We start from the raw sequence: 7343 nt of genomic DNA on the forward strand, positions 1-7343 counted from the left end.
TTGGACTTCTCGCCAGCTATCCGGTCAGCCCGTCGACCTAGCTGGACTTCTCCTGCACACTCGATCAAAGTGTCAGACAACAACAAAACTAACTTAACCTATTTGTCATTCATCAAAACCTGGGTTAAATCGTTAGTGCTAACCGCACCAACATCCCAAACCCTACTCTTCGCCGCCTCCTCCTCACCGCCCTCTTCGTCGCCTCCCTCCTCACCACCCTCTTCGCCGCCTCCCTCCTCATCACCCTCTTCACCGCCTTCTTTGCCGCCTCCCTCCTCACCACCCTCTTCGCCGCCTCCCTCCTCGCCGCCCTCTTCGTCGCCTCAACTTTCGGCCTCGCCACCTCCTCCTCGCGGCCTCTACTTTCAGCCATCTTCACCGCCTCCTCCTCCTCAAGCCTCGACCTTTCTCGTCCTCCTCCTCCTCCTACTCCTCGTCTTCCTCTTTCTCCTCTCTCTGGGTTTGATTCGCTTCGGAAATGGCGGCATCACTCCAGTCGGCAGTGTTCCTCTCAAATCGTATTGATCCGCACAGGCGTCTCTTTGCATCCCCTGCGAGATCTCTTCCAGGTTTTTTTTCGCCTCTTTTATGAATCAGATAACTATTACTGATTTGGGATCTGAAGATATGACGATTGTTCCTTTGGCACTTAGGAACGAAAGGAAGCATCTTGGTTGTTAGATCTGATGGAAGGATCTCCGGTAGGCTCAGTGGAAGGAATTTGATCACAAATGCCGTTGCAGTTGAGTGTTGTTTCGTTCTTACTCGTCCTTGTAAATCGATACAATATGTCTCGTTATTTACTTACATTTCTGTCTCTTCTCTTGCATGGGTTAGACGAAGGCCGATACTCCTACAAGTTCCACCGACTCTAAACCTGGGTAAGTTTCTTCTCTTATGTAGTGCTGTTTCTTGACAATTGTTTTTTTTGGAAATTGCAAAGGATTTCTCATGTTGAGTTGTTATTTTCTAAATTCATTTGTGGATTGGAAGAGACGTAGGACAGGGAGTTGTTACTCATTATAATCTTGGCCCAATCTGGAACATTGTGTTTATAATAACATCCACTGTCTAGTGTTTCCATGTTCCTTTTCCTTGTTGAAACTTTTATCCAGCAGGGCGCTAGTATTTTCTAACTCATATAAACATTTATTTGTTGAAGCTTCTGCTATTGTCAGAATTCTTGTTGATCAAAATCAGTGGTATTTTGGTGCAAGTTACTCCAAGTATCTGTTGTCAGATTTATAAAGTGTTCTTATAATGTTGAAAGAAAAATTTATAATGTGGACGTAGGAAGTTTCAGAATATTTACTGAACTAGGGTGGAATCTGGAATTTAATTAAATGCATCATCATGTAGAGATGCTGATAAAGTGGACATGATTAGTCAGATCAGTAGAGCTTCTGGTGTGTACAATCGTTGTATGTCATATCTTAATTTGCTAACTTTATACTTATAAAATGTAAGATGGAGTATGCGCCAAAGGATGATATGTTTGCTTGTTTGTTGCTTTAGGCTTGTGAAGGGCATAAAGATACTGTTTCTTTACATTTGATTTCATCATGCCAGAAGTTTTTATTGTATGAACATGGAACATTAAAGTCCTTGAATGGCTAAGCACGCCAATGAATATTAAATTCTACAACAATTTTTGCAGTGTGATTGGTCCAATTGTTTTTGGACACAACAAAAACAACTAATGATCAACTAATGCTCTTCACTCTTCAGTCCTTACTAAAATGATTAAGATATTCTAAAGTTAGATTTCAGCCTGATGAAGAATATTCTTTGTGACTGTACAATAGTGCAAGCAGAGCAATTAAATGTGCTAGTTGTTGTAAGATTTTTACTGAAAATGTGTGATAATACATATAGTTTGTCAGGAGTAGGTTTATTTGCTAAAATCACTCATTTTACAATTTAACAACATTTAAGAAGTGCATTTCTCGGTGCTCTAGCATTATGTTTAGGCAAACTTATGGAATTAATTTCTATTTTTTTATCTAACAGAAGTGTTAAGTAATTATCTTTACAACCTTTTATTCTTGGACTTTCGTTTACAAAAGTATTTATCCTCTGTTGATGGTAATTTTCTTAGTAGATGAACTATCCAATCTGGCTAACCAGTCATTGTGCATACCTAGTCTTAGCGTTCATCTTTATTTTTAAATTAATAATAAAAGATTCAGTTTAAGTCTAGTCAATCAGTGTCAGTTCCAGGATTGAGGATACTATTTTTGTGCCATCATCAGACAATCTAATTCAAGTTTATGATTGCTTCCAGGGTCATTTTGATGACGTTGAAAGAGCACCTATCTTGCCATCTAAACCCCCTAAGGAGACCAAAGAGATGGTAATTTTCTTGTTCTGTCTAAATTTGGCAACATTAAGATATATAAATTGAACACTTCTAAGTGGGAACAATGTCATAATGGACTTTTTAACAGGATGAAAATAAGAGTAAGAAGGGTCTTGCCGAGATATATGAGGTTCGCTGCTTCATTCATGCAAATCATTTTTATTAATCAGCTAATGCGTGATACATAGACTATGCTCACTTCTCTCTCTCTCCTTTTTTTTTGTAATTTAGGAAGAATATGCGCAGAAGACGGGTCTAGCTCCAGCTCTTCTTTCTGCTTCTGATAAACTTAAGATTGAGGTATTTTACTTGTCCACTTATTTACTATTCCTATGTGGTAAATTTTGTCATAAAAACTCAAACTGAACGCTGGCAATTAGTAGCTATTTTTACCAAAATTATCTGCATTTTTTTCAATTTCTAATTTCTGCTGCTGGTAGGATAGTAATCATAGTTTAGTGATTGATGGCTGATGAGAATGAGAATTTGTATGTCTTAGGTGTCAGTTTATAAGTCTTCATCGACGCATTTTCTTTAAGCTCCTTACAACTGTTGTATTCTCATTATTGAGAAATTATATTGAAACCTCTCAAGCTCTTTGGGTTTTCCCTCCTTTCTGTTTGTTTGCCTGGGAAACTTTCTCAGAAGTCCTGATGGAAGATTATATTATCGATAGATGTCTTTCTTACTGATGCATATAATGACTTTACTTTATAGCAAAAAAAAACTGACATTGGGATATCTGTAATATGAATTTGTTAATAATACAGATCCACTAGATCTATTGTATTGATCTGCGATAACATCTGGCTGCTTGTGTAGCTTCTCAGCTTTTCTCATACACTTTTTCTTTTATGCCTGCAGGCAACAATGCTATTCAAAAAGATTTCCTTAAAGTTGGATGCGCTGTCTCACTTCCATTTTGCTCCAAAGCCGGTTAGCAATAAAGCTTATCAAGTGTTTAATTCTTTTAGTATTTATTTCTTGATTGACCATAAGTTATGATGTAGGTTATTGAGGACATGTCTATACAAGTCAATGTACCTACTCTAGCAATGGAAGAGGTAAAAATATCTTTTGGAGTTGTCTTTTAGTTTATGGTAAAAACAGTTTCGAGTCACTGAAATACAATGGTTTTGCAGGTTGCTCCATTGGCCGTCTCAGATGCGGCTATGCTTGCCCCTGAGGATATTTTTCATGGAAAAGGAAACATCAAAGAAGAGGCAGAGTTAACAAAAGAAGAGAGGAAAAGGAGATGGGCCAACCAGAAAAGAAGATTTAGAAGATTGAAAGGTATCCTTTATTCGCTTATATTTATGGTTTTGCTTATTTTCATGCTTGTCTACAATCTGTGCATAATGGTCAAAAAAATTAGTGGCGAACTTGTGACAGACATGATCCACCACTTAGAATTGCATAGTTCTTGTGCACAGGATTGCATAATTTCATTATGCTCTTTTTAGGTGTCCTCAAGAGTATTGGGAAGAATGCCGACAAGCTAAAAAAATGAAGAGACTTTAACAAATTAAGGAGCACTAGGAGCTGCAATCCCTCCTCTTCACCGACATCTAAGTAGAAAATCTTGTGTTATATTGTTCTACCTTTGTTTTAATAGTGTTATCATTTTGTTGGTTGCTTATGAAATTTTGTTGGTTGCTTATGAAATTTCTTCAGAATGTTATAAATATTATTTTTGAATGTTAGAAAATTGTATATTAAATTTTATTTTGAAATTTAGTATTTTGAATGATTTATAATATTGGAAAATTGTGTATTAATTTTTTTTTTATTTTTTATTCTAAAAAAGACAACGGTTTTTCACCGTTGTCGTAGATAGTTTAAAACTGTTGTTGAAGACCCTGTTATTAAAGGTAGATGCTCAAAGACAACGGTGAAAAACTGTTGTCTTTGAAGGAAAAGACAATAGTTTTTCACTGTTGTAAAAGTGTTGTCTTTGCCTTCAAAGACAACGGTTAAAAACTGTTGTCTTTGGGCACCCCTTTTAACAACACGGCCTTTAACAACAGTTCAAAATGGGCTACGACAACGGTGAAAAACCGTTGTTGTTAGGCTTTTTTCTTGTAGTGCTTAGCTACGTGATCCCTTACAAAGTGGTGCTTTACTTCTATATGTTTAGTCCTTGAGTGGTGAATTGAGTTTTTGGTTAGATTAATTGAACTTATATTATCAATTGAAATTTTTATTTTCTGATATTCTAGTTGATAGTCTTTTAGGGCATGCATCATCCATAATAATTGAGATGCACATTCACCTAGGGCTACATATTCAACTTCAGTGATAGATAAAGTAACACAGTGTTGCTTTCTGCTTGACCAACTTACTAGGCACTAACCTAGAAATTGACAGCTACCACTTGTATTTTTTCTATCTAGCTTGCACCCAGCATAGTCTGAGTCAGAATAGCCGGTTAGATCAAGGGTGCAAGATCTAGGGTACCATAATCCTACATTTAGGGTTCCCTTAATATACCTAAGTATTCTTTTAACGAATGCAAAGTGTGACTCTTTTACACAAGATTGATATCTTGCACACATACCTACTGTAAAAAGAATGTCCGGTCAACTTGCAGTTAGGTACAGTAGACTTCCTATCGCACTTCGATAGTATTTCAAGTCTACTAGTTTTCCTTCTAAGTCTGAGTCAATTTTAATGTTGGTAGCCATTGGTGTATTAATAATTTTTGAATTATCCATTCCAAATTTTCTAATTAATTCCTTAGCACTAGGAAAAAGTTAAGTTCACCTACTAGACTCATTTCAAATTCATTTTCCATTAATTTGGTAAATTCTTTTAAAAATTTGGAATTAGTTGAGCCAAAAATTATATCGTCTACATATATGTGAGCTATAAAAATAACATTTTCTAGGGTTTTTCAAATAGGGTTGGATCTATTTGACCTTGGTTGAACACTTTAGATATTAGATAATTGGATAGACGTTCATACCAAGCCCTAGGTGCTTATTTTAGTCCACATAAGGCCTTTTTTTATCCTAAAGACATGATTTGGATATTCTAAGTCCTCAAATCCGGGGGGTTGACCTATATATACCTCTTCTTTGATAAATCCGTTTAAGAAAGCGAATTTTACATCCATTTGATAAAGCTTGAATCCTTTATGTGTTGCATAGGCCAGCATCATCCTAATGGATTCAAGTCTGGCTATAGGGGCATAGGTCTCATCATAGTCTAACCCTTCTACTTGGTTGAACCCTTTAGCTACTAACCTTGCTTTGTTTCTAACTATTTCACCCTGATCATTTAACTTGTTCCTAAAAACCCATTAAGTATCAATTATGGTCTTGTTAATGAGTTTAGGTACTAATTCTCAGACCTAATTTCTTTCAAATTGGGCTAATTCCTCTTGCATTGCTAGTGTCCAGTCTGGGTCGGGTAGGGCTTCGTCTATAGTTTTGGGTTCATTTTTGGAAATTAGGGCTATTTGGCTTAGGTTCCTATAGGATGACCTAGTTCTGACTCCTAGAGTTGGATCACCCAAAATTTGGTTAGACGGGTGATTAGTATTTGTTCTTGTTGGTCTTATAGTTGGGTTAGTAATTGGTTCTTGTAATTCACTAGGTTCAAGTGGAATTTCTTCATCATTTTCTAAATTTCTTGAGTTAATATTTTCTATATTGATATTTTCATTACTACATTAGGTAAGTTATTTTCTTCATCAAAAGTTACATTTGTAGTTTCTTCAACTTTTAGGGTATTTTTGTTGTAAACCCTATATGCCCTACTAGTTGTTGAGTACCCTAAAAATATTCCCGGGCTTGTTTTTGATGTAAAATTTCCTAAATAGTCTTTGGTGTTTAAAATAAATACTTTACAGCCAAATACTTTTAAATAGTTTAAGTTAGGAATTTTATTATAATATATTTCATAAGGTGTTTTATTTTGATATTTATTAAGTAAAATTTTGTATATAACAGGCTGTATTAATTACTTCAGCCCAGAATTGGTTAGATAGCTTGTATTCATTCAACATGGTCATAGCAACTTCTTGTAGGGTTCTGTTTTTCCGTTCTACTAGACCATTTTGTTGGGGGGTCCTAGGACATGAGTATTCGTGTTTATAGCCATTAATTTTACAAAATTCAATAAATTTATGGTTTTCAAATTCTCCCCCATGGTCACTTCTAATTCTTTTTATTTGAGTGTCTTTTTCATTTTCTTTTAATTTGAAAAATATTTTAAAAACTTCAAAGGATTCATCTTTAGTTTTTATGAATTTTACCCAAGTAAATCTTGAGTAGTCATTGATTATTACTAAGCAATATTGGTTTTTTGCTTAGTGACTTGACTCCGTATGAATCAAACAAGTCTAGGTGAAGGAGCTTAAGTATAGAATTTGTTCTGTTTAGGTTGGTTAACTTATGGTTTGACTTGGTTTGTTTACCTTGTTGACAAGCATCACAAGTTGAATTTTCAATAAATTTTAATTTAGGCAGACCTCTAACTAAACCATTTTGACTCATTTTTGAAATGAGTCTAGTATGAGTGTGACCCAGTCTCCTGTGCCACAACTCGATTTCCTCTTGTTGTGTCAATAGACACTCTTGTGAAGAGGTAGGTAGGTCTATTATATAAATGTTCTTTTTCCTAATTTCCTTAAGTGTGATTTCAGGATTATTAACATTCTTAATTATGCATTCAGTTTTTGAAAAAGTGACTAAGTATCCTGAGTCACATAATTGGCTAATACTAAATAAATTGAAACTAAATTGTTCAACTAATAACACTTTTCGAATATAAAAATCAGAATTTAATTGGATATTACCTATTCCGATTACATTAAGGGTTCCGTCGTTGCCGAACACAACCGACTCTAGGTTCTTGAGTTTCAGTTTAGTGAATTTCAGTCTGTCTCCAGTCATGTGCCTAGAGCATCCACTATCTAGCATCCATTGATTCAATTCTTTATGTTCCTACATAAAGTATTTGATTTGGGTCAATTTGATGG

At 35.4% G+C, this 7343-nt stretch overlaps 2 long non-coding RNA genes across 2 annotated transcripts; both read left to right on the forward strand.

Moving 5' to 3' along the window:
- Nucleotides 1-447: 447 nt before the first annotated feature.
- On the forward strand, nt 448-879 carry LOC121987299. The gene is made up of 3 exons (XR_006113477.1): nt 448-569; nt 654-742; nt 838-879. It is a non-coding gene; the product is annotated as an uncharacterized LOC121987299 (long non-coding RNA).
- A 1425-nt stretch (nt 880-2304) lies between these two features.
- LOC121987300 lies at nt 2305-3405 on the forward strand. The gene is made up of 5 exons (XR_006113478.1): nt 2305-2353; nt 2448-2489; nt 2591-2659; nt 3224-3295; nt 3370-3405. It is a non-coding gene; the product is annotated as an uncharacterized LOC121987300 (long non-coding RNA).
- Nucleotides 3406-7343: the final 3938 nt, after the last annotated feature.

Source organism: Zingiber officinale, chromosome 5B, assembly GCF_018446385.1.
Source record: "Zingiber officinale cultivar Zhangliang chromosome 5B, Zo_v1.1, whole genome shotgun sequence".
NCBI lineage: Eukaryota > Viridiplantae > Streptophyta > Magnoliopsida > Zingiberales > Zingiberaceae > Zingiber > Zingiber officinale.